Below are 27689 nucleotides of genomic sequence, written 5' to 3'. Positions count from 1 at the left end.
TCTTAATCACTTATTACGGTTCCACAAATCTACACGTCCTCTGGAGTGATTCAGACTATTCATTCCACATGTTGCAATTTTCACAAACAGAGCTATAGAAGGAATCCATTGAAAAAAATGTTGAGAAAGATGGAATCGTAGAATCACTGCATCACGCCTTTCAATAGAGATCAGTCTCATTATTAATCTGGATATTAAGCCTCTCAAAAAGCCGTTCCTATGCACCACGATAGGAGATAGAGGCTTCTCGCCATTTTTCTCAATTTATGGCCCATCCAGCCATATACAAGAATGTGCTGAAGAGCAAAGCTTCCGAATTTTTTATGTGACAGCTCTGAAAGCCTATTAAATAAAACATACGTTATCAGCATTCTACATGTCTACATATCTGTAGTCCTCAGCCGCTGTACGGTTTCGAATTGTAGCGTGCAACGTATCGGTGTGTAATGTAGCTACGTCGGCCCGTGAGAAACTGCGCACAGCAATCAAGTTTCTAATTAAAAGGGTTCGTCCACACTTGGAGCACCCTCTCCTTCAGCACGACAGCGCAGGACCACACACCTGCAACAATCCGATGCCTTGGATTCACTGTCATCTATCATTCTCCGTACAATCCCGAATTGTTCCTTTTCCGAAAAACATTCGAGGACTTCACTTATTATGGATGAAGCGTTGGAAGTGGAGGAGAGGTTGTGGCTCCATCAAAAGCGTCAGACATTCTACTGTGTCAGTGTCAGCAAAGTGGTCTCTTTTTAGATGGGTGACTAAGTTGAGAAATAAATATGTAGATACGGAGAATAAAAATTTAGGAAGTTAATAATGTTTGTTTTATTTAAAAAGCTTTACGGATTTCCACATAAAATATTCGGAAGCTTTAGTTTCAGCATGCCCTCATACATTAACTAATCAAAACGCCACAATATAACTGGGTGTATCAATGTTCCAAGTGTAACAGCACTTGAACACTGGTGGGGTACTCCACCTGATTCAAGACGCAGTTTGTTTATTATTGCATAAACCATAATTGCACTCCAGTTTTTCTTTGTAAGTGCGGAATGAAAGAAAAGTTCCTACTTCCAAAAGATGATCAGCACCCGAACAGTTACATGTTAAACCGAAGGCTACAAATAAGCAAAATTCCATGCTGCTATTGGTGTAGCAGTCTTTTTTGGTCATGAGCAATTTCCTACAAAAGAACTGAGGACATTCTATTGCTTAAATACTTGTTCCATTGAAACATCGAGTGTAAGAGATGTGATGTGAGTAATTCCACTTGTAACTCGTCATTTTATAGTCGAAAGCCACATCTAGCGAAACGCCGATTGATGGAATGCTGTGGATGTTTTAGTTGTTTTGTTTTGTTTTCTTCAAACAGAGCTCTATGTCTATAATATTACGGCGTAGAATGTATAGCAATATAATTGTTACTTATTAGGAGAACAAAATCGGAATGATAAACGTTTGAACGAGGAATTTAAAGTCTGAAAACAATAAAATAATATAATAACAGTAGCAATAAATATTGTAGCAATAACAGTCTATTGAGACATGTTTGATAGGAGCAGGATTAAAATCCCCGACCACCCATCCAATTTAGAATTTCCATTGTTTCCCTGAAACAATTATGTCGAATCTCTTTATTTTTAATAAGACCGCGTACGAATTCCACCCCCACCTTTGTCAAGTCCGAGCTGGAGCTCCGTTTAAAATGACAAGTCGTTAAAGCCTTACAGACCCTCCGTTTTTATAGCACAAAGCAGCAACTTTTACAATTCTACACTGAGAGTCAGTCCCACCAACCCGCTACTGTAATTAAGAACAGGCTGAATGTTTGAATACTTTTCTTGCGTTAACACAGCACTACTAAAATTAGTTTCACTCCTATTATCATTACCACAATTGCTCTGTAAATTAGGTACTGTACAAACACACGCCTCAACCGCCACTGAACTATTTTAAGAATATCTATGATTCGACCTGAGTCGAAACAAGGCCCCGGGAGTAGACAAGTAGACAACATTCCATTAGAACTACTGAAGGTCTTGGGAGAGCCAGTCCTGACAAAACTCTTCCATCTGGTGAGCAAGATGTACGAGACAGGCGAAGTACCCTCAGACTTCAAGAAGAATATAATAATTCCAATCCCAAAGAAAGCAGGTGTTGACAGATGTGAAAATTACCGAACTATCAGTTTAATAATTCACAGCTGCAAAATACTAACACGAATTATTTACAGGCGAATGGAAAAACTGATAGAAGCTGACCTCGGGGAAGATCAGTTTAGATTTCGTAGGCAATACTGACCTTAAGACTTATCTTAGAAGAAAGATTAAGGAAAGGCAAACCTACGTTTCTAGCAATTGTAGACTTAAAGAAAGCTTTTGACAATGTTGACTGGAATACTCTCTTTCAAATTCTAAAGGTGGCAGGGGTAAAACACAGGGAGCGAAAGGCTATTTACAATTTGTTCAGAAAGCAGATGGCAGTTATAAGAGTCGAGGGACACGAAAGGGAAGCAGTGGTTGGGAAGGGAGTGAGACAGGGTTGTAGCCTCTCCCCGATGTTATTCAGTCCGTATATTGAGCAAGGAGTAAAGGAAACAAAAGAAAAATTTGGAATTGGTATTAAAATCCAGGGAGAAGAAATAAAAACTTTGAGGTTCGCCGATGATATTGTAATTCTGTCAGAGACAGCAAAGGACTTGGAAGAGCAGTTGAATGGAATGGGCAGTGTCTTGAAAGGAGGATATAAGATGAACATCAACAAAAGCAAAACAAGGATAATGGAATGTAGTCGAATTAAGTCGGGTGATGCTGAGGGAATTAGATTAGGAAATGAGACACTTAAAGTAGTAAAGGAGTTTTGCTATTTGGGGAGCAAAGTAACTGATGATTGTCGAAGTAGAGAGGATATAAAATGTAGACTGGCAATGGCAAGGAAAGCGTTTCTGAAGAAGAGAAATTTGTTAACATCGAGTATAGATTTAAGTGTCAGGAAGTCGTTTCTCAAAGTATTTGTATGGAGTGTAGCCATGTATGGAAGTGAAACATTGACAATAAATAGTTTGGACAAGAAGAGAATAGAAGCTTTCGAAATGTGGTGCTACAGAAGAATGTTGAAGATTAGGTGGGTAGATCACGTAACTAATGAGGAGGTATTGAATAGGATTGGGGAGAAGAGACGTTTGCGGCACAACTTGACTAGAAGAAGGGATCGGCTGGTAGGACATGTCCTGAGGCATCATGGGATCACAAATTTAGCATTGGAGGGCAGCGTGGGGGGTAAAAATCGTAGGGGGAGACCAAGAGATGAATACACTAAACAGATTCAGAAGGATGTAGGTTGCAGTAAGTACTGGGAGATGAAGGAGCTTGCACAGGATAGGGTGGCGTGGAGAGCTGCATCAAACCAGTCTCAGGACTGAAGACAACAACAACAACAATGATTTTTTACTTCAGACTGTAGAATACTATTTGGGCAAAAATGAACCATAATGAGGACTGTCGATAGTGACTACCGCACAATTAAAAGTTAACAGTAATTTTTTATGGGCAGATAAAAAGATGATTGACCCCTCAGTTTAGATCCACTGTTGTTAAGAACGTAATTTCTTCCTAGCGTCCCTCGTTGACATCAGGCCAATACGAAGTTATATTCGTGCAACGCGCTGCAGGGTGTTTCGCAAGTGAGTGGACGGAGCCGAGGCTCATTTCCGAGACGTGCCAAGAAGTACAATTGCCCCGTACCTGCTCCAATTAAGATGGCGGGAGGGCACGGCGGTGCAGCTGACGGGGACATTGTCCCGGGCACTATACAGGTGTCACTGGGGGCGCTGTGGGACACGGGTGAGCTTGCCTGCGCTGACACCCACCCACGTGCGTCACGATAGTGCAGCCGAGAGGAGGAGAGGAGGGGGGGGGGGGAAGCGTGAAGGCAGATAATGTCAGGGTGCATGTGTGATGGACATCAACGGACTGAGCGCGATGGAATAGACCTTCATATCTTAATTAACTCTACGCAAGCATTTGAAGTGAGACAAATGATCGGTGTCGATCTAATAGGAATACATGATTTCACTTTCTTTCAAAATTAGTGAAAAGTTGTATATCTGTTAAGCTGCTGAGCCGCAATGATCGAAGCACACTTTACACTTCATAAGCGGTTCAAGATATTGAAACAAGATTTCCAGCAAGGAGCTTGTGTTTTGATGCGTTTTAATACTCCCTTACTTTTTAATGTACCGTGTTATTGAGGCAACTGTGTTGTTTTAAGTTATAGGAAATACTTTTTACAATACAATCCGATGCTCACGAAAAGATGAGTGTAGTAAATTAACAACTGCAATCTTCGCAGCAAAAATGGGCGATAAATGTGTTACAACTACTGTGCCCACAGTATACTCTCAACTGCGAGTGACTAAATAAGTTGCAATTCTCCTTCAACAAGTGAAATAACTTCTTTAACTACCTGTTATTTCGATTATGTATCGGTTTACCGAAGCCAGTATTGGATTTAGGGTGTACTTGTCGTTGCATCTAATTGTTTGAGCACAGTATTACGTGTTACTAGTGGCCGAGAGCTGCGCTTGCCATGTGGTGACCTTAGCACGTTTAATTTATATCCTCCTCGGCAACTGGTGTCAGTGTAATTTACTAATTCTGGGTGTACATCGCATCAGAAGTCCCTGCGCTACGGAAACTATACTGAAACTATACTGTATCGTAAATAAATTTCCCAGCTTTCTTTTGACAACAGAAATCAGGTACGTAAAGCCAACTGTGTAATGGAGGTAAAACTAAATCTTTCCTCATTGCAGTTCAGTGGACTGCATTGATTCTCTACCCGTGAACGGGATAACGTGTTGTTTGCCCTGTTCAAGCTGTCAACGTGCGTCGAAGATCCATTTGAAACTTACACTGTCTGATTAGAAGTATCAGAACACCCCTTTCAACGAGGGAGTTGACTGATAGCTGTCACTGGAGGCGGACGCGCCAGTAACCAAGCAGACGGGAAGTATCGTGTTGTCACAAGAAAATCCGTAACAATAGAGTGTGTTGCTCAGGAGAGTTCATTGTCTTTGCACGTCATTCGATGTCACATGAGTAACAAATCAATCAGAAACATTTTAACCCACGTCGTGGTGTCGAAGTTGACTGTCAGTGATGTGACAGTGAAGTGGAAACACGAAAGAACAAATACAGCTAAGCCAAGAAAAGGCAGGGTGCAGCACAGTGGTTGGAGATAAAGAAAAAGTGTGCAATGGGCAAGCAGATCCTCATGAGCCATATATTTCTACACTCAATACTAAGCGACGTTTGAGGTGGTTAAACAGCAAGGCTACTGGTCAGTGGATGACGTGAAACGAGAAATATAGTGTCGTGAATCACGCTATACTCTGTACCAGCCCGATGGGAGGGTTTGGATTAGGCGAATGCCTTGAAAACGTCAGCTCGCATCCTGTGTAAGGCCGGCAGAGAAGTACGGGCGAGGTAGGGTGTCTTACGTGGTTAGGGTGTAGTCCCCCAATTGCGCTTCAAGTCCGCTGAAAACAGTAGAAGAACAGTACGGAAACGATGATTGGCGTATCAGGACGACACTGCATCCTGTCATAAAGCAGCATAAGTAGCGTCTCTGATTTCGGCTCTTGAGGAAGAACGGTCTGTAGTCCTCCACAGACCTTCAGACACCTGATTAAATGTGTCCACAGCGGACTCTATAAGCTGTCGTGAAGGCGAAGGTTGGACTCATCCCATATTTAACACCACTAATAGCTGTCCGGATACTTTGATCAGATTGTATAGATCGTGTGCATATTGTCACTTCACGGCAAGAAGTATTGTCTGTACAGGAAGATGCCCACGGAATCAGCGTACACTGCAGCGATCTAACTCGAACATTCAACTGCCACCGTGAGGTACGAAGTATTGAAGAGATGCCCGAGAAGAATGCAATACAAATGGGTGCTACCACTACGGAGGCTGTGTCGTCTCGGACAAAAGAATCTCCACACGAACAATTAGCCCTCCAGGTGACCATTACGAATACAAGGACTGCGTTTTGAACCTACAGCCATTATCAATCAAAACACAAAGCAATGAAGACATTGGGCATTTATTCACATCAATGGGGAAAGTTGAAAATTTGTGCCCCACTGTGATTCGAACCCGGCTCTCCTTCTTACTAAGGCAGATGCTCTGATCACTGAGCCATATGGACACAGTGGTCAGCGCAGCTGCACGTACTACACTAGCACACCTCCTGACAGACCTAAATTCTCAACTTTTCAACAGACACTACTGTTGCAGTACCGCTGCCCGTTATCCTCATTAATCGTGGCGTTTCGCCGGTTCCCATACCACTTCGAGCGTGGTGTATATCTGCACTGAGGAGATTATTGGCCACTATCGTCTTAATTATATATGAGGTGCCTGTCCTTTCGGGGAAAGAGGCGTTCACAAAATATGTATTGTTCCTGTATATTCTTTTCTTTTTTACTTAAAATTTTTTGTGTACTACTTTATTACCTGCAGATTAAAAATATCTAAGAGGCAATATGTATTGTTCCTATATATTCTTTTCTTTTTTTACTTACAATTTTTAGTATACTACTTCATTACCTGCAGATTAAAAATATCTAAGAGGCAACCTTGATTTGGTGAAAATTCCATCTCCCTTAGGGTGGCCGCTTTGCCGCACCTTCCCCTACTGCAGATCATTGTTCGTAGTGAAAAAAGATTCAAGAAAGGCGGTCACACTGATTGGTATGCTCCTGGTAGCTACAAACTATTTGCCTGACACATCTTTCAATTTGGGTCTAGACAAAAACGTATTTGAGATGATCAAGACAAATGGGACACCTTTTATTAAATAGGAGGATCCGTAACTGTCTACAAACGCTACTAGTGGAAAGAACACTAACTAAATGAAAGTGACATTACGGCTTACTGCAGGAAACACTTTGTTTTGGAAGTATGGCAATATCATTGGTACTGTATGCGCTACTGCAGCACACAGCATCAGCGCGGAGGCATGGACTGTAAACATTCACATGAAATAGCAGTGCCGTGTTATTAAGAAGTGTGATTAAATGTTCCTTCGGACAAGGGCGCCCGTTTGCAAAACATTTTATCTGGGCCAGGCGCCAGTCCATTGCGGAAGACGGCCGGATGGCTGAAAGTGGGTGGTGGAAGCCATTTAAGAGGGACTGTTGTAAACTCAGCTTTTGGGCAAACAGTGGAAAGGTCATGAAACTACGTGCATTCTCATTTTAGAAGCTGGGACGGAGTGCACAGTGCTGCTGGCTTACGTGTCTAGTGGAGGTTGGAGAGAGGACTGTAACGCCCCTCCCCCCCTCCTCCCTCTTACGAAGTCGCCCGGTTGTTTTAGTGAACGGCAATAACATATATTTCATGGGCACAGATATCTGGGAAGCTTAACAGCCTTCTTTCAGAAATTGTAAATGGTCGGCCCAGAAAGATTAGATCACTCTATAAACGAGGGACTGTGGTCCCGGCTAGGTAGATGTTTATTGCCATGACATGCCCATACGTACTGTGAGAACGACGCCTTTCTAGTCTAAAATCTTCTTTTTTCAGACAACAGATATTTGGAGTCATTGATTGGCTCTTTTCGTTATGTGTGAAGTACAGGCCTGCCCCCCCCCCCCCCCCCCAACTTGACAACCGTGGTGCTGTGTCTGGATTGGCTACTAGGCCACCAGAACAGTCAAGAGGAGAGATTCAATGAATAGAGGAAAGTTTGATTGGTTTATGCAATGTGGGAATGGTTTCGTTTTGTAATTCGGCTCTTGTACCAAGGCTTGGTGGGAAGGGACGATAATTCTTCGAGGTCTTCATCATCCCCTGGTGGAGAATTTCAGGTCTTTCAGTAGTGGGTGGGACTTGTCTGTATCTCGTGGTGGACTAAGAAAAAATGTTCAAATGTGTGTGATTTCGCAAGGGACCAAACTGCTGAGGTCATTGGTCCCTAGACTTACACTAGTTAAACTAACTTATGCTAAGAACGATATACCCATGCACGAGGGAGGATTCGGACCTCCGGCGGGAGGAACCGCGCAGTCCGTTCGAAGGCGCCTGAAACCGCGCGGGGTGGAGTAAGAGCCTTCACAGTTTCCAGCTGTACCAACAGTGGAACAGCACATCATCTGGATCATATCGTGTGTCAATAAGGTGAAGGTATTCGACTTGAGTCGGCCGTCCGACGTTTGACAATTCCAGCACGCCGTGTCGAGGCTGTGAGTGAAACTGGTGTGGCTAGACCAGTGAACGGGTGCACCTCACACTGAAATCTGCCGTGATTTCACGGCCCTGATAGGGAAGTTTCCCACGTTCTGATAATCAGAACGCCAGACCGGTAGTTCGGATATTTTCATGGACGCGTCAGAACATTACAGCTGCCGCAGCGACCTCTCCTCCCCACAACGCGCCGTTTTCTGCTGCCGCCTGAATCGAGGTGAAAGGGTAAAGAACTGCTGCACCGGCATACGGTTGTTAAATGACATTCACAGCTCCCTGCTCTCAGGTGAACCATAGTTTGTGTTATAGCTGACCGTAGTTGATTCCATTTGAATAGATTGGGCCTCACAATGGATTCACGTAAACAATGTCAAATTGCGTTGTAAAAAGAATTACTTCAGGGGAAAGATTTGTTCAAAAAATGGTTCAAATGGCTCTGAGCACTATGGGATTCAACTGCTGTGGTCATCAGTCCCCTAGAACTTAGAACTACTTAAACCTAACTAACCTAAGAACATCACACACACCCATGCCCGAGGCAGGATTCGAACCTGCGACCGTAGCAGCAGCGCGGCTCCGGACTGGAGCGCCTAGAACCGCACGGCCACCACGGGCGGCATCTAATTTGTGTTTGTCATTTTTGTGTAAGATTTATCGTTTAGTTACAATCACTGAGAGGGTAATAAAACTTGCCATTAATTGTAAACTTGAGTACACCACTGTTCTCATTCACACTCCCTCTAATCTTCCTTGTTTTTATTTCATTCTGGTGGTACGTGAGTAGCATCACTCAGACATAAATTTATGATTCTCCATCGTTCTTGGAAGTTTCTAATATCGTCACTGACTCACCCTGTATTTGCAAAAAGGCTAGAAAATTAAATTAAAGCTATTGTAATACAACGTAATCAGTTAAAGGAAAATGACATTCAAGACATTTAGTAAACGTTTGTGATCGTATCTTATGTTGCATAATGCATTTAAATGTAATTACTGTTACTAATCAATAAATCATTGCCGACCGGAGTGGCCGAGCGGTTCTAGGCGCTACAGTCTGGAACCGCGCGACCGCTACGGTCGCAGGTTCGACTCCTGCATCGGGCATGGATGTGTGTGATGTCCTTAAGTTAGTTAGGTTTAACTAGTTCTAAGTTCTAGGGGACTGATGACCTCAGAAGTTAAGTCCCATAGTGCTCAGACCCATCTGAACCAATTTTGAATAAATCATCCACTCATACAGACACCACAACAACACTTAGTCTGACGTTTACAGTATCACAATTCTGGAGTCTCTGAGGTTGGCAGGAATCTGAAACAAAACACTCGCCACGGAGTTTTCCGAATGGAAATTCTAGTGGAATTGTGGACTGGCGACCAAGTTATCAGCCCGTTACTAAAGCTAGTCTACTGTGGGATCATAAGATAGTAATGTATGTGTGTTTCTACGCAATACGGAGGCCGGTAAGAATATGGCCAGAGGTGCAGACATACCGTATCAGTACTGACTCTTGAACAAAAGAGTTTGACGACCACTGCATTAAATAAATACTTGAACGAGGTATGAAGATATCTGAGTGTGTGTGGACTATTACAGTGATCTGTTATCAGAGTAACACCTTTGAAGTATCCGTGCAGCGAACTGCACCGTCGTCTCCCTGGTTCCTCCTCGTGTGATGTGCCGGTCCGTGCTAGAAGCGCTGCAGGCTGCCAGAAGAAGGCAGTGCAGCGTGTGTGCCGGAAGTTTGTGAAGTGGCAGCATCGCAGCTGGCAGCTGCGCGGCTGTGCAGCAGCTGGCGCGCGCCGAGCTCCGCCAATAAGCACGCCCCGTAAAACATCGGCCGACACCCGCTCAATTTCCAGCGCCGCCTGAGGCGCCTGAGGCTCCAGAAAACTGCCGCTTTATAAACCCCCTCCTTTCCTAATTGCCTCGCTACGATTGCCTTATTAACTCGGCCCTGCGCCGCTGGCTGCGTCCATAAATTAAATTAGTCTTAATTAGCCTTTGTCACTACAGGGCAACAAACTTTAACTGATCAAAATGTTACAGTAAAATATAACTGAGCCGCGTCGAAGCATCGACCTTGCTAGTTCTGAGTCGAACGGTAATTTTTACGGCTGTTTTTCAAATGGTTCAAATGGCTCTGAGCACAATGTGACTTAACTTCTGAGGTCATCAGTCCCCTACAACTTAGAACTACTTAAACCTAACTAACCTAAGGACATCACACACATCCATGCCCGAGGCAAGATTCGAACCTGCGAACGTAGCGGTCGCGCGGTTCCAGACTGAAGCGCCTAGAACCGCTCGCTCGGCTACACTGGCCGGCACGGCTGTTTTTCAGAGACACAAGCTAAGTCAGCTGGTCTATATATATAATATATGAATGCTGCAAAGATGCAGCAGAGAGAGCTAAGATGGAGATCGACATGCGGACAGAGAGGCGGGTACGAGCGTTGTACAACGGTCTTCAAATACCGTGGTCACGAGGAGAGGGCGCGCCGAGCCGAGCAGTACGATGCCGCTGGGATACGTGCAGCAAGGTGGACAGCGCGGGGGTGGAAGCTGTATCCGTTAGTTGCCTCTAAACTACCCTGTATCACCGCACCTGTGTTGGCAAGGCATAATAGAGGACAGAGGAACGTGCAGCTCATGTTCGGCTACATGCTAAGACAGATAGTACGTAAATCTGGGGACTCGGCAGATTTAGTAACCAGTGAAGCGACATTTTTGCCATGTGACTGTGCTCGCGAACATTAGTAAACTATATTACAGTTTTATTCAATACAGATATAATGTGACTGTCAAGGAAGTAGAACTCTTGCCCTGTTCTACAGCTGACGATTGGTAATTTGATAATCTATGTTCAATTTTGCTGTCTTATTCATGTAAAGTCGGAGAGAAAGAATAAAGAATACCGTTATGTAAAGTGCTTAAGATGAAAATTGCTTTTAAATCTCGTGTTGTTGTTCTTGTTGTTGTTGTCTTCAGTCCTGAGACTGGTTTGATGCAGCTCTCCACGCCACCCTATCCTGTGCAAGCTTCTTCATCTCCCAGTACTTACTGCAACCTACATCCTTCTGAATCTGTTTAGTGTATTCATCTCTTGGTCTCCCTCTACGATTTTTACCCTCCACGCTGCCCTCCAATGCTAAATATGTGATCACTTGATGTCTCAGGACATGTCCTACCAACCGGTCCCTTCTTCTTGTCAAGTTGTGCCACAAACTCCTCTTCTCCCCAATTCTATTCAATACCTCCTCATTAGTTATGTGATCTACCCATCTAATTTTCAGCATTCTTCTGTAGCACCACATTTCGAAATCTTCTATTCTCTTCTTGTCCAAACTATTTATCGTCCATGTTTCACTTCCATACATGGCTACACTCCATACAAATACTTTCAGAAACGACTTCCTCACACTTAAATCTATACCCGATGTTAACAAATTTCTCTTCTTCAGAAACGCTTTCCTTGCCATTGCCAACCTACATTTTATATCCTCTTTACTTCGACCATCATCAGTTATTTTGCTCCCCAAACAGCAAAACTCCTTTACTACTTTAAGTGTCTCATTTCCTAATCTAATTTCCTCAGCATCACCCGACTTAATTCGACTACATGCCATTATCCTAGTTTTGCTTTTGTTGATGTTCATCTTATATCCTCCTTTTAAGACACTGTCCATTCCGTTCAACTGCTCTTCCAAGTCCTTTGCTGTCTCTGACAGAATTACAATGTCATCGGCGAACCTCAACGTTTTTATTTCTTCTCCTTGGACTTTAATACCTACTCCGAATTTTTCTTTTGTTTCCTTTACTGCTTGCTCAATATGCAGATTGAATAACATCGGGGAGAGGCTACAACCCTGTCTCACTCCCTTCCCAACCGCTGCTTCCCTTTTAAATCTGAGGTGTGCATATTTTACAGTGTTTTGAATAGGTCTATGCACTTGCTAATGACAAGAAATGCTGTATAAATTTTCTGCCTTACTTTGAAACTCCTCTGTTCAGAGTGCTGTTGTCCAAAGCTCAGTGTGATTTGCATAAGCCTAGTGAGACGGATTTTATTTTACGAAGATTTAGTTTTTATTAGCTGGTGTTCCACAGAAAATTTCGAGAGTTAAACTTTTGCTAAGAATTGAATAATAAAGTAGAACACTGTACAACCGTGAAACCATCTTTGATTCTTGTTTGGGCTGCTGGTACCAAATAAATATTTTTATAAGTTTTTCTTGACATTCAGTAAAACTCCAGTAGTTTCCACTTCCCTAAATCTGTGTCCTGTCACTGTTCAATAATATTTAATTTATTGAGGCAAAAAAGATGAAGAAAAAACTTTTGATGAGTGAATTTGAGCTGCGCCTGCGTTGGAATCGATATCTGTCGCTCATGAAACCTTGCTGGTTGTCCTATCCTAGCGATAGGTTCTCGGGTCTCTCAAGCGAGCATAGGCGCACGCCGAGCTGACGCACGCGCGCTCACTTCTGGTCTGAATGTATGCCTTTTGTTATGCGTAGTAACTGGGGTTGCTCACCGACAACTGAGGTCCGGTTCGTCGCGTTTTGGATGGCTGTGGAAAGAGCGCCTTGTGTGTTTGAAGAATTACTACTTCCTTCTGCCTTTGCGGTCACGGGTTACGTGTTCAAAATCAGCACGTCACTTATGTTTACTACTTTTGTTTGTGGATGCTGAGCTGCCAGTATTCACCATACAGCCAAGGACTCGAATAGAAAGAAAAGCAGCGAGCAACTTTTGTTGCACGTAACTAAAGCGCTGGTTGCACCTCAGGTTCTTTCAGCGAGAGATTGCTGTAGAGATGGAATTTGTGTCCTCGTGTGTAACACAGTCCAGTTTTTGGTTATTTTGGCCTTAGTCCCCAATGTGGATCAGCATTCCGAGTTGGCAACAGGCGCTACAGTTATTTTAAGCCTACTTGTAAAAGACAAAAAGGTCTTAGATTTTTGGGCTAACTGTTTTTACGAAAGTCTCATTTTTGTGTTTATTTACTGAAGAAAAATTATTCTTTTAAACTGTATCTTTTCGTTTAAAGGCAAATGTAATTATGAGAGGTTAATTCTGTAAGGTTTTTATTCTAGTTTAAGCCTTTCAAACCTGATTTTTTTCTGGAGGAACCCTACTTCTGTTTTAGCTTATCGAATGAGCTGAAAGAAGGGACCGAGTGATGTCTGGGTAAAGCTCAAACTGGTCGCCATACGTCAACTATTAGTAGTCAAATGTATGTCTTTCATGTCCTTGGATTGTAATTGATTTTATCGCTTTTTTAAATTTTTAATATTGTTAAAAGGGATATTGTTATTATTTATCGTATTTAAATATTTATGTGTGCTAAATCTTGAAAATTTCTTCCAGGGTCTGTAACTTGAGCTACCATTCTCATTGAAGCATCTGTTAAATAGCCCCTGGTGTTCTTTTTCTACATTTGTCAATGATAAAGAGCCACTGAGGCAAATAAATGTTGTTCAGAGTCTTTTTCATTTTTTCCTCAGCACCTTAGCACTTCCAGCTCGATGCTCCTCACCTTTTTAGAGCACACACAAACATGTCGAGAAGTAAACCGTAGCGTACTCCATTCAGAGCATGTGGTACTCAGCCTTTCTAATGCCATTCGTTCCCATGAACGACATCAGCTATCAACCGGCAACTGCAACAACATTTAGCAGCTAGCTCAAATTTTGATTGATAAGAATTAACGATCCTAATCCCAAATGATGAAAGGTAAATCACGCAGGGTGTAAATGGAAAAACTTATGCTCTGACATCTTGACCGAACGCTATTAATGTACTGCTCTGCCTGTAGTATATTTTATTAAAATGACATCCTTAAGCGAGCTCATTTTCAGAGCAGAAAAAAGCCATTCCCATAGAAAAAGAATGGTGCAAGTACTAAATGGCTACTGACTGTGTCTAACGATACTAGGACTTTACAGGGATCGACTGAAAGACAGCATGCGCAGAGGACGTATATGTGCAGCTTATCGTCAATGTTTGGCCTTTAAGAAAGGCGGAATCATTATTTGGACCTCATCCATCTTTTTCTACGAAATTTCAGCACAGAGTATGGGAACTTCTGCAACTACTTCGATTTGGATTTCAATTGGTGCCATTGTAATGATGTTCACTTTCTTCCACAAGTGCCAAAAGAGGATAAAATAAGGAGAAATATGGTTTAACGTCTCACCTACGACGAAGTCATTACAGACGGAACGCAGAGTCTGATTTGGAAAGATATGACCTGACATCATTCGCGTTCTTTCCAATGAAATCATCCTGTCATTTCTCTTAAGACTTTTGCGGACGCCACGGGCAAACCCAAACTTCAATTACCGGACGGGGAATTCACTCACATCAGTCCTCTCAGATGCGAGTCCAGTGTTTGAATCACTACTTCAACTCGAGCAATACGCCCTAAAATAAGAGGTCTAGAAAAGTCTAGTAGATCGCTATTTTCAATAGCCTGATCCACTTTCAGTGACAAATCGTGGTGGCAGTTTGAAACGGTCGCTGCTACGTAAGGGGCGCGTTGTTGTTCTGTGGAAAATGAAGCCTGCAGCTTAAAACATGCCTGATGTCTGCGAACCGAGTGCGCGACGTAACATCTTGGCCGAGCGCCACGTAACTGTTCTCCAATATCCAGCGTACTCCTCATATCTGGCACCTGTAGACTGCTTTTTCTACCACGTCTCACTCGAACACAAAATATACACATTTTGTAGATGTACTGGGCACACAACGATGTGTGATATCGATGCTTCGATTCATTCGGGAAGTAGACTGTCTGACAGCTCCCGTCAGGTTTTTAAACTTTACCAAAAGTATACTGTTGCCTATTCAGCTTGCTTTGAAGGCAAATAAAGGTATTTCTTTTGTAAATTCTGTTTTATTCGTTTTATGATACCATAGAACGTTTTAGAGTACCTACCAAGAGAGGTGAGTGAGCGGTTAGCGCAATGGGCTCGCATTCGGGAGGACGACTGTTCAAATCTGTGTCCGTCTGTTGATTTCCTTCCCCATCCCTCAAACAATCCGAGCTAGCACTCCGTCCCTAAAGGCATCGATGTGACGGAACGTTAAACCCCAATCTTCCTTCTTTAGAAGCATCTTTCAAAATATCAGGCAACAACACCTGTGTCAACTTTCCACTAATGACCTGATTTTCTGACAATAAATATTCGATATGCTGACGATCCGGTTTTACAGATCCTTAAGTTATGTCCACAGCGTTTATGAAACACATTTTTGTGTATAAGAGTCACGAAGCTTCTCAAATATTTGTTTTCGTCTAACTAGATAGTAAGTCTTCGTCTCGAAAAATTTTTAAATGGTGTACACCACATGTCTGTGATTCTGAAATACTAGAATTTTACCAGCTTTGATGTGGTAATTCATAAAAATGAGTCATCCTCTTGTTCACCGTTGGTAAGTGATCGTCCGAACGTGTGTTCTTTCACTTTAACGAGGACGTGATAAACGAAACGTAAAATAGGAAGCTCCCTTCTACATTTACATCTACGTCTGTATGACTGTTCTGCAATTCACACTAAAGTGCCAGGGAGAGTGTTAACCGAACCACTTTCACACTATTTCTCTACCGCTCCGCTCTCGAACAGAGCGCTGGAAAAACCAATCTTTAAACTCTTCTGTACGAGCTCCAATTTTTCCTATTTTATTGCGATGACCGTTTCTCCGTATACAGGTAGGCGTCAACAAAATATTTGCGCCCTCGGAGGAGAATGTTGGTGGTTGAAATTTCGTGAAAAGATCTTGCCACAACGAAAAACACCTTTGTTTTAATGACTGCCTCCCTGACTCGCTTACCATATCCCTGAAACTCTCGCCTCTGTTATGCAATAACACAAAAAGGCTGCCCTTTTTTTAACTATTTCGATGTCTTCCGTCAATCCTACGTGGTAAGGATCTCACACCGCACAGTATTCAAGCAGAGGACGTAAAGCGTAGTCCAGGGTGTCTCTTTAACACACCTGTTGCGTCTTCTAAGTGCTGTGCTAGTAGAACGCTTTCTTTAATTCGCCTTTCCCACTTGATTTTCAATGCAATCGTTAAATTTAAGTTGTTCGTGACTTATCCAGCCGGCCGCTGTGGTCGAGATGTTCTAGGCGCTTCAGTCGGGAACCGCACTGCTGCTACGGTCGCAGGTTCGAATACTGCCTCGGGCATGGATGTGTGTGATGTCTTTATGTTAGTTAGGTTTAAGTAGTTCTAAGTCTAGAGGACTGATGACCTCAGATGTTAAGTCCCAAAGTGCTTAGAGCCATTTTAACCATTTTTTTGATTGTTATCCTTAGGTATTTAGCTGAGTTGGCAGGCTTTATATGTGTGACTTACCGTATTTCACCGGATTCCTTTTAGTATCGGTACCCATGTTGATGACCTTACATTTTTGACTGCGTAGGGTCAATTGCCACTTTTCGCACCTTACAGATATCTTGTCTGGGTCATTTTGCAATTGTTCTGACCTTCTGATGATCTTACTAGACGGTAAGTAACACTATTACCTGCAAACAATCTACGATGGGTGGTCGAATTGTCTCCTAAATCATTTACATACATCAGGAACAGCAGAGGCTCTATAACACTTCATTACGTAACGCCAGATATCATTCGATTTCTGTCTGTCAGTTACTACGAGCTGTGACCTTTCTAACAGGAGCTGACGAATTCACACCCACAGCTGAGACGATACTCCATAGACGTGCAATTGATTGAAAGCCGATTGTGAGAAACGGTATCAAAAGCGTTTTGGGAATCAATTTGGAATCACCTGTGAATGAGAATGAAAAGCTAGCTGTGTTGCACACGAGTGATGTTTTCTGAATCCCTGCTAACTGTTTGTCAATCGATCGTTTTCTTAGGGATAATTCATTACGTTTGAACGCAGGATGTACTCAAAAACCCTACTGCAAATCTACGTTAATGATACGGGTTTGTAATTCAGGGAATTACGCCTACTTTCTTCTTTAATCATTGGTAATACTTATGACTTATGAGTTTTAAGGTATTGATCTTTCGTCGAGCGCCAGGTTTTATGTGAATACTAGGTATAGAGCTATTATATCAGCACACTCTGAAAGGAATCTAAATTGGTATACAATGTGGACCATACGACTCTCCGTGAATTCAGTATTTGGCGGTAAACAACGTCGTTAGTAGCTATGCCTTATAGTGTAAGTCTAGTAAAACGAACATAACTGCCTACACTTACCTCATAATGGAGTCACTTTCAGTCTCAGAAAGCTGAACTCCGTTTCATAGTATGACTATACTGAACGGGTACCTCATCTTTACTGTGTGCACTGAGAAATATTTGTCAGTCATGTTCTAAAAACCGAATAAAGTCCTTGCTTCTGACTCACGACGAGTCGATGAGCTAAGCATTCACATGAACTCTATACCGCTGGAAAATGGAACGAACTTTGCCTTCGAGATATCCACTGACTTAGGAAAATAATAATAATATATTTAGTTAGTAGCGGATTAGATGGGTGAGGGACGGCAATGAGAAGGAAGAATAACTAAAATTGTTGGACGCCTGGTACATATTTTCTTACTAACTAGAAAAACACCGTAGATGGTAAGCGACCTCTGGTTCCATTGAGGGGGAACTAGGTTGAAAAGAACGTTTACAGTTTTCGGGGTTACTTCTTTACACAACCGCAGCTGTATTTAGAGTTTGATGCGTGTGCGTGGGTGGCGGGAAGTTATAATGTTACAATTAAGTGCCGCAGTTACTTAATTCTTGCAGGATCGAGCTCACACACACACACACACACACACACACACACACATACGCGCGCTTTCATTTTTATTCATCTCTCATGTAATAATTGATCTATTTTTGCTTGTGCTTGCAGTGGATCCTGATGCAGTTTGGAATTCCTGTGTGATGGCCTGGATAGATATCTGCCTATTACACATTACGAACCTCTTTAACTGTCTGCGGTCTCTGTCAGTCAAGAGGCGAGGTCGGCTTGTACGCTTTTGTGCTGAACGAGTCCCTTCGCGTTTCCACTTCACTATCACATCGAAAACAATGGATCTAGGGATGTTTAGGAGAGTGGAAATCTCACGTACAGACGTACAAGAGACACCCAATCACCCGAGCAAGTTCGAAGTCCGTGAGTTGCGCGGAGCGCCACATTCTGCTCTCTCATGATGTCTAATGACTACTAGGTTAGCTGATGTGGAGTACCAGGCAGTAGGTAGCAGCACAATGCACCTAATATGAAAAACGTATGTTTTTGGGGGTGTCCGAATACTTTGGATCACGTAGCGTACGTAAATGCAAGAACGACTGTGGGGGAATGGACATCACTGGTAATGATGTATGGTGTTTTCACTAAGTTTTGTCGATGATCAAGCCATACTAGGACAATGCGGTCTTGATTTTGTAATACGGTTTATATCATGAAAATAGCAAATGCGGTTTACAGATGACTCTAGATCTGAAGTACACATGAATGACAGAGTACGCGTGAGACAGATAGAATTAAACACAGGACACAACATAGCAGAAACGTAATAGAGATGTCTGGTGGGACAAGATAATTTCCAGCAAGAATAAGAAAGAGTGGGTAGCTAATGGTTGAATCTGTCCCCTGCTACGGATTAGATCTAGAATTTTAAATGTTGAAAAGCAGCAAAAAAAAAAAAAAAAATGTGATGAAGTAAGAGCTGGAATAAGGACAAATGAAACTTTGATAGACAGCATTCAAAGAAAATCATTAAACTAATATTGATACTTGTTAAGTATGGCAGATTACGGTGTCAAAACAAAGTTTTTGTATGGAAACCAACAGTCACACAGAAGTTCGACAGACCACGACGATCTTGGAAAGACCATGTAACCGAAGTAATGGAGCGTTGCAGTCCACGCAAGGAGGATGCCCCGATCAGAGTGGCTTGGCACAAGGTAAAAGGAATACAGTAAAATGTTGTCATCAGTTGCTCCTAGTATTAATTAACCCTACAATAATAATAATAATAAGAATATGCCTTTATATAAAAAAAGGCGAAACACAGATGGCAAGTAAATTGTATATTGCAAGAATTTATAAAACGAATGTGTAGTGATTATTTCAACATCTTATATTCCGTATACAATTTGTCTGCTACGTTATATGAGAACCGGATGATTTGTTTCAATGTTGTAATACGCACGCTGTCACAGTCGTAACTTTATAATTGTCGACTATGCCTTTATTGATGGATCACTGGTAACGCGCAGCAGCGCAAATATGTTGAAGAAGGCTTCGTCTTGACGCGCCGTTTAACGGATGTGTATCAGCGAGACATCTCCTTCATTACGACAATAGTTGTATACACGAACTGTGACTAGTTCTCGAAATAAAGATGAAAAAATGACTAAAGGATGACACCGACTAAAGATGTCAGCATTTGCAGATATAGCAGAGTACCATCCTCTTTCCAGAAATAGTCACTCACTGCACTGGCAGCTTGCCCAAAAATGAGGGGACGGAAGTTCAGGGGCAGAGAAACAGTTTCCATAGGGAAGCGAGAACAACAGACGATGAAATTTTTTACATTCCAGTGCCGTGCAACCGAATACCTGAGAGACATGGCCTCCGGGAGAGCACGTCAAAAATGAGAACAGTAGAGTTCAAAGGAAAAGAAATATTGTTAGAAGAGAAAACATCAGCTGGTAACCAAAGAAGGAGAAAGAACCCCCATCATCGTACTTTGAAATTAAATTAAATAATCGGGCTTTGTATGAGGCAAAATTCCCAGCGATTTCACAGCACTTAAAATTTACATAAAAGAAAACGGTTCACCCGAACAAGTTTCTGCCATCGATCGGTTGTAATTTCTGTAGACTATAACTGCATACCTATCGCCTTTGTCTACAGAGTAGAATCGAAGTGGAAGTGATAAATTAAATAGATAATTACAGCTTTCTTTGAACACAAACCTTGCCTCAGTCTTGTAACACCTGTCGTCTGGATGCCAGGAAACATGAAATATGTTGCGACAGATATACGGCAGAAACTGTGCTTGTTTCTGAGGTGTAGAATAAGCTACTTACTAGAACAATAGGAAGTTTTGCTGTCCCTGCAGCATACTATTTAGTGCAGCGACCATGTCATCAAAATGTTCAAATGTGTGTGAAATCTTATGGGACTTAACTGCTAAGGTCATCAGTCCCTAAGCTTACACACTAGTTAACCTAAATTATCCTAAGGACAAACACACACACACCCATGCCCGAGGGAGGACTCGAACCTCCGCCGGGACCAACCGGACAGTTCATGACTGCAGCGCCTGAGACCGCTCGGCTAATCCCGCGCGGCCCCATGTCATCAGCATTCCCCATTTTTCTGTATCATGCACAACAACTTCTATTCACAGTGTCAAATTTTTTCTTGCTCTTCCCAAATTTCTCCTAGATCTTTCTCTCCTTGTTACTTCTTCTTGCATTTGCATTTACGTCCATGGCTTTTTAGCATTTAAAATTGTTTTTACCTTATTTGTAAGCCCTATTTCACGAGATCATCAATGTTATTGATCTTTTCGGCCACACGTTCTAGTAATATTACTTGAGGTTATGTTTCTGTGTATCTAAACAATTGTCATTTATGTTTTGCCATGCCTGCTTCGCTTCAATTTAGTTAAGAGTATCCACTGGACTGAAATACATACTCATTTGTATTTACATGCAGCATTTCTAAATTACATATCCTGATATTGTACTTATAAGCTATAAAAGATTCTGACGCTGTCTCTTTCTCCTTCAGTATACTTTTGAGCAAGTAAGTGCCAGGAACAGAACTTTTTACAGCTTATAAACGGAATGGCTGAATATGTATGGCAACGTTTCAAAACAATTCCATTACCCAAAAATTGACTGTGATAGTGAAATTGATCTGAAACATGTTCAGCGTATGAAAAATAAACAAAAGTTGCTGCTCATCGATTATTAAATAATTTGTTAGCTGCGAGGCAAGGTGTATGCAAAATATTTGAAAAGGGGTAATTATTTCAGACCACTGAACATGTTCAAAACTGAGACGAAACACTTATGTCAAATCTAAACTGCATTTATTCAGTTGCACACAAACAAAACCTCAAAATCATTGATATAATCTATCTCGCGAAGTTCTCTACATTCTCAACACAATCTTGCTTCACCACATCAGCTATGATACCTCATAATTATTGATTACTGAACAACTTAAGTATTCATTTTAAACCTTGACGTTCTCGAGCACTTGTTGCTCTCGTAGAATAATCCCTGTCAGCTCTGCGTAATTTCCATAGGCAACAAACTCCATAGCCTGCTTTTCATATCGCCAAGATTCGTGTTCGGGAGCAGCCGTTAGCTAACCTCTATCCGGCAACTGATATTTACGTTATCCATGGTTTCCCTGAATCAGTTACAGCGAATGATGGAATGCCTATGAAAGAAAACACAGCCTATCACCATCTCCAGTCTGATTTTATTCTAGCTCGTGCCCCATATCCAGTGATCTTGTTACTGACGGAAAGTTGAGCTCTAATCTTTCTTCCGTTTCACATATTCAGTGCTTTATCAATCCCCATAGTTGTTTCACTCCAGAGTTCCATGTCGTGTCCTAAAAACAGTTAATCAGTATCATAGCTGCCTCCTCTTCTGGTAAAGGTTTACTCGACTATTTTTGCTTCTGTTTTTCGTTTTATTCTTTATAAACTAACTTAAGATTTAGCTTCCTTCTGTTGCAACACATTTTAAATCCTTACTGCTCTTCTATATGACGGAAAGATTCCTTTACAGAACAAAACAAAGATCACTGTTAGACACTTTGGAGATAAAACTCATGGAATACCTCCTAATGTCTTGTCGGGGCTCATTTTGCCCTGCGCAGCAACACGTCGGAAGTTCCCTGCAGAAATATGCCTCTATAGCCACCCGTAATTACGAAAGCGTTGCCGGTGGCGTATTTTGTTCACGAAGTCACCCCTCGATTACGTTCCACAGATGTTCGATGGGATTCATGTCGGGCGATCTGGGTGGCCAAATTATTCGCCTGAAGTGTCCAGAAAGTTCTTCAAAGCAATCGCGAACAATTGTTGCCCAGTGACTTGGCGCATTGTCATCCATGAAAATGAAATCTCTGAATGGTCGCAAATGGTCTCCAAGTAGCCTGACATAACCATTTTTAGTCAATGATCGGTTTAGTTGGACCCGAGGACTCGGTCCATTTCATGTAAACACAGCCCACACCATTATGGAGCCACCACCATATTGCACAGTGCATTGTTGACAACTTGGGTCCATGGCTTTGTGGGGTTGCATTACAACCGAAGCCTACCATCAGCTCTTACCAACTCAGAACTCATCTGACCAGGCACTGATTTTTCAGTCATCTAGGATCCAAATGATATGGTCACGAGTCCACGAGAGGCACTGCAGGCTATGTCGTGCTGTTAGGAAAGGAACTCTCGTCGGTCATCTCCCTGCCATAGTCCATTAACGCCAGATTTCGCCATTCTGTCGTATTGGATACGATCGTCGTACGTCCTACATTGAGTTCAGCTGTTATTTCACGAAGTGTTGCTTGTCTATCACAGTCAGCGCTACGCAAACGGCGCTGCACTCGGTCGTAAAGTGAAGGCAGGCCACTGCGTAGTTCGTGGTGAGAGGTAATTCCTGAAATTTGGTTTTCTCGGCACACTAGTGACACTGTAGATGTCGAAATGTTGCATTCCCTAATGATTTCCGAAATGCAGTGACCCAAGCGTCTGGCTCCAACTACCACTCCGCGTTCGAAGTTTGTTAATTCCCATCGTGCAGCCTTAATCACGACGGAAACGTTTTCACATGAGTCACGTGTGTATAAATGACAACTCAGTCAATGCACTGCTCTTTAATACCTTCTGAACGCTATACTATCGCCATATGTATATGTACATATCGCTCTCCCATGACTCTCTGTCACTTCAGCGTATGGTACGTACATACCGTACCATATAGTGGTGTAATACGTAAAACAAATTAGCAAAATTTGTGAATGATTAAATAATCAGTGCAATACTTCTAACTAATATTTGCATTAAGCTCAAAAGCAAAGCTGGTCGTGGTGGCCGTGCGGTTCTAGGCACTTCCGTCCGGAACCGTGTGACTGCTACGGTCGCAGGTTCGAATCCTGCCTCGGGCATGGATGTGTGTGATGTCCTTAGGTTAGTTAGGTTTAAGTAGTTCTAAGTTGTAGGGGACTGATGACCTCGGATGTTGAGTCCCATTGTGCTCAGAGCCATTTTTTTTCAAAAGCAAAACCAAGGCGCGAAACATGTTTGAGCGAAGGATAATTAAAATTCTGGGCACAGTTTCCTACAGTACTCGTATTTACATGCAAATACGAATGGACTGCGCGTAGAAACACTGTTGCTAAGGATGGTTGGTTTTGAGTATTTCATAAGCTGGAACTTTTAATATTTAGGTAGTAAGCACCCTTACTTGCGGAGTTCGCCTGGAGCCTGCAACGTCTTCAAGATGCGGACCAGACGGAATAAACATGTCTCTAAATCACTGAATAACACTTAAATGATAATCTGAATCATATATTCACGTAGCTAACAAAGCGACGTAAGATAAAAACATCCGCCCACATCCTGTTGCTGCCACACCGGAATGGTAGAGACCGGGAAGAAAGAAAAATAATTTGTTTCCAGGCAGAACAGATGCGGCAGCGTAAGAGCCGCAGCAGCGGGGAAGATCTGCCTTGAAATGAAGGTTATAAAAATGCTGCGGCGTGGCAGGTTATTTGCACTTACAAGTCTACTGCCTCTGAAAGCGGAGCACAGCAACAGCATCAGGACACGACGTACTGAACAAGCGCAGAACAGCGATACCATTACTGTGCTGTATAAACTTAAGGACGAGAAGAAACCCGTAATGATTCTATGCTCGCGTAATACCGTTCACGATACTCATATTTTTTGGCATGTGCATGAAAATAGCTACAGCATTAAAACTTAACAAGAATCTAAACCGATACGCGCTGTACAGTAAGACCAAGAAATGGTAACTTATCATTTAGAATTTATAATTTCCAAGTCTAAAAACTAACAGTAATTTGGCCGAGGCAAAGTGCTCTTGAAGGAAACGGAGGGGTCGGATAAGGAGGACATTAATTTCCGCAAAACATTTGACACACTGCCATACTGCCGACTGTTAAGTAGAAGCATACAGAATAGGTTCCCAGATATGTGAGTGGCTCGAATACTTCTTCAATAACAGACCCAATATACTGTCCTCGATGGCGAGTTGATGAGACACAAGGGTATCGTTAGCATCGGTCCAGGGAAGTGTGATAGGATCGCCATTATCTTCTTTATGCATTAATTGTGTGGAGAAAAGGATGAGCAACAATCTGCCGTTATTTGCTGATGATTCTGTGATGTATGGGACCGTCTCGTCATTGTGTGACTGTAGGAGGATACAAGATGACTTGGACAAAATTTCTAGTTGGTGTGATGAGCGGCATGTAGCTCTAAATCTAGGAAAGCGTAAGTTAACGTATACCAGGAGGAAAATTTTCGAGTGCAGCGTTACTAATGTACTGCTTGACACATTCACATCGTTCAAATAGCTAGGAATAACGTTGCAAAGCGATATGAAATGGAATGAGCATACAAGTATATTGGGAGACTTTTAAGAAAGTGTCATCTGTATAGGACGCTACTATTGTTGACTACTGTTGTGTTTGCGATTCGCACCACGTTGGATTAAAGAAAGACTTCGGAGCAGTTCAGAGGTGGACTGCTAGATTTGCTACCGGTAGGTTGGAAAAGTGCGCAAGTATTACGGAAATGCTTCGGGACCTCAAGTTGAAGTCACTGGAAGGAAAGTGTCGTTCTTTTTGAGGAGCACTACTGAGAAAATTTAGAGAACAGACTTTTGCGGCTGACTGGAGAATGATTCTACTGCCATCAAAGTACATTCCGTATAATGAACACGAATACAATATTATAGAAATTAGAACTCGTACGAAGGCATAGATAGTAGCTTTTCCTTCGCTCTGTTTGCGAGTGAAGCAGGGAAGGAAATGACTAATAGTGGTAAAGGGTACCTTCTGCCACGTACCACACTGCGGCTTGCGGAGTATGTATTAAGATGTAGACAAAAGTCGACATTTAAACATTGTTCTCGACAGTCGAACTAAAGTCGTCGAGAATCGAAGATATTCGCAATATTTCGTATGTTGTTCAAGAAATTGGACCAAATTTGCTTAGGTACCGTACAATCCTACTACAAGTCAAGTGATATCAAGAATTACTTTGGTTTCCATGAAAGGTGTATTTAAAGTTAGAGGATGAAGTACGTTTACCGGCTCAATTCAAATCACGGTTCTAGACGATTACAACAAACATTTTTAAAAATCTAAGGATGTTGAATAAACTGCTGAAATAATTGCAAGAATTGTGTCTAAAGACTGTAATACACACAAATCCCTGTGTTTCCCGTAAATATCAGAGAGGATTCTCTAGAGCTGTTAAAATTTCTCTCTTTTTCAGACAGAGTGAACGTTTTCTAACAGTCCACGCGTGCTTACCAAATGAGACACATTTTCTAAGCTTTACGCTCTACTACCTAATCATCAGATACAAGTAGTTTTCTCTAACACGTGAGTAGTATGGGACGTTTTACTTCGTTATGTTTTTTTTAAATTTGAGAAAAACAGTAAACGCAGAAACTTTCTGTACCTCAGGGCATAATATTAGCCGTTGGCGTGGCTACCGAAATGTAAGAAACAATGATATAGCTGCTGGAAAGTAGCAAGACACAAGTACTTGGAACTCAGTAGGTTAAGCGAAATCAATGAACAGGGTCAACAATTTTTTTCATGTGACTAAATCTGTATGTTGTCCAATTTACGATTTTGTAAATTAAAGCAAAATTCATAAACGAAGATAATCATCCGTAACAAATTCTCGCTTTTATTATAAACACACGATATATAGGGTTACACACCTAATACGCCACTTTTATTTAAAGTAAATCAGCTCGTTTTGTTCAAAGACGGTAATAAAATACACAATTATGATTGAACAATCACACGACATTGATTTAATATTCTGCAATAAAATATATTATTTCTCGAGTCTACATCCCTTTTTTCTCAACTCATACTATCATATACGAAGGAATGAAATATCGTTAGAAAGGTCTTTTCACGCTAAAACTTACTATATGTGGAAAATTTTAACATAAAGGAGACATTTATCTATTATAGGAAAAAGGGTGTCACGGATGCCCAGCTTCATAACTTAATTTTACGAAGATAACTCATTAAACTCATTAATCACGAATAAGAGACTCTTTTTTCAAATTATCTTATTACAGACACCATTTTATTCGTTTTAAAGTACTTATTAACTGAATAATTTGTATACAGTACTGTAATAGTTAATAACCGTCACCACTGCGATAGTCCATTATCTCAGCGCGTCGTGCAAGTTGACTTTTCTAAACGACTAAACAACGAAATGACAAAAGTCACGGGATACTTCGTAATATCGTGTCCGACTTCATTTTTCCAGGCGTAGTACTGCAGTTCGACGTGGTGGTAAGGTCTCGACAAGTTGTTGGAAGTCGCCTGCAGAAATATTGAACCATGCTGCCTCTACAACCATCCATAACTGCGAAAATGCTGCCTTGGCAGGGTTTCGTGCACGAAATGACATCTCGATTAAGTTCCACAAACGTTCGATAGGATTCAAATCGGGCTATCTGGGTGGCGAAATCATTCGCTCAATTTGTCCAGAATGTTCTTCAAACCAATCACGAACAACTGTGGTCCGGTGACATGGCGCATTGTCATCCATAAAAATTCCGCGACGTTTGGTGAGATGATGTCCATGAATCCCTGAAAATGGTCTCCGAGCAGACGAACATAACTATATGCAGTCAATGATCTTTTGAGTTAGAGCAGAGGACCCAATCCATTGCATGTAAACACAGCCCACACCGATGGAGACCCCACCACCTTGCACACTGCGCCGTTGTCTACTTGGGTCCATGCTTTCGTGGGGTCTGCGCCACACTCAAACCCTACCATCAGCTCTCACCAACTGCAATGGGGACTCATCTGACCAGGCTTCAATTTTCCAGTCGTCTAGGATCCAACCGATATAGTCGCAAGTATCTCCTGAGAGGCACTGCAGACTACGTCGTGCTGTTAGCAGAGGCACTCTCGTCGTTCGTCTGCTACCATAGCCCATCACCGTCAGATTTCGCCGTATTGTCCTAACGGATGAGTTCGTCTTACGTCCCACATTATTTCACGCAGTATTATTTGTGTGTAAGCACTGTTAACGTTACACAAATGCCGCTGGTCTCAGTGGTAGAGTGAAGGCCGTCGGACACTGCATTGTCCGTGATGATAGGTAATGCTTGAAAT

At 42.1% G+C, this 27689-nt stretch overlaps 1 protein-coding gene across 2 annotated transcripts in view; it reads right to left on the bottom strand.

Moving 5' to 3' along the window:
- The window catches only part of LOC126457686 (uncharacterized), a 412004-nt gene that overhangs the window by 369912 nt on the left and 14403 nt on the right, over positions 1-27689 (bottom strand). The gene's annotated exons all lie outside the window — the stretch shown is intronic.

Source organism: Schistocerca serialis, chromosome 2 (assembly GCF_023864345.2).
Source record: "Schistocerca serialis cubense isolate TAMUIC-IGC-003099 chromosome 2, iqSchSeri2.2, whole genome shotgun sequence".
Taxonomy (NCBI): domain Eukaryota; kingdom Metazoa; phylum Arthropoda; class Insecta; order Orthoptera; family Acrididae; genus Schistocerca; species Schistocerca serialis.
This window is presented reverse-complemented; position numbering and strand designations above follow the sequence as displayed.